This window comes from Hippocampus comes, unplaced genomic scaffold, assembly GCF_001891065.2.
Source record: "Hippocampus comes isolate QL1 unplaced genomic scaffold, H_comes_QL1_v1.1 scaffold68, whole genome shotgun sequence".
Classification (NCBI taxonomy): domain Eukaryota; kingdom Metazoa; phylum Chordata; class Actinopteri; order Syngnathiformes; family Syngnathidae; genus Hippocampus; species Hippocampus comes.
Genome location: NW_017805625.1, coordinates 5,274,966 through 5,276,006, shown reverse-complemented (window position 1 = coordinate 5,276,006; position 1,041 = coordinate 5,274,966).

The following is a 1,041-nucleotide window of genomic DNA, read 5'->3' as shown; positions in this document are numbered from 1 at the left end:
TTCCGGAAACAGACTGAATCACCATCTTATTTTGCACGTCAAAAATATGCAAGGACATTCAGTACTCTGGATAATCATCCAATGACGGGCCGTCATTGTGAGCCACCACGCTGCACAACTACACAGCTGAAAAGAAAAAAAAAAAACATCCTCCAGCATCCAACCCATCCCACTTGACTGGAGTTGTTTGCATAGTGTGCCACTTTAAGGCTGAAGTTGGACCCTGTCCAATTCTGGCACGATATACACAAGAATCCTGCATGTCTGGAAAGTTTGGTGGGTGGAGATGAGGATAGGAAAAGAAAAACAAACTTTATGACCTACTTAATTTTCTTTCAAAGGGATAAAGTGTTAAAAGGACTTCTTGCTGGCCCCAGTCGATTTCATGAGGTTGTTCTCATGACTGTAGTCCTGCCATGGATTTAAAGCTGTGATTTGAGATGCGTTTGCAAAAGAACAGTCAAGTCAAGTCACATTTAAGGTTGCAATGTGAAGCAATCCTGATCGTCTGTAAGCGCTGCATTTCCGTCCTGAGGCTAAATGTGCTGTCTATGATATAAGGTAGTTGCATATGACAAGCAGACAGACTAGGCACAAAAAAAAAAGAAAAGAAAAAAACAAAACAAGCCACTCTTCTTCGTTCCGCCTCCACGTGCTGCACAGGACATCACGTGGCGCCTCGGCTTGCCAGCAGCTAGAACCATAATATTGTGATTCTCATGCACACCCAAACACACATACATACACACAAGCTGGGACACATGCATGCTAAGGATTCCGAAACAAACAGGAAGGTATTTACAATTGAAAGGCATCCAAGAAGTTAACAGGTCATATGGAAACACTCAGCTTCTACAAAGCTGCAGGAACTTGTCAGTCCACCTCACTGCGTTTTTTTTTTTTTGTTTTTTTTTGCAATTCCTCACACGAGAACTATTAAATATTCATTACAAACAATATGCTGACTCAGGCAAGCTAAAAAATGCAAACATTATCTTTATTTATGTACAAAGGTCATGGCCATGAATGCCTTAACCACCG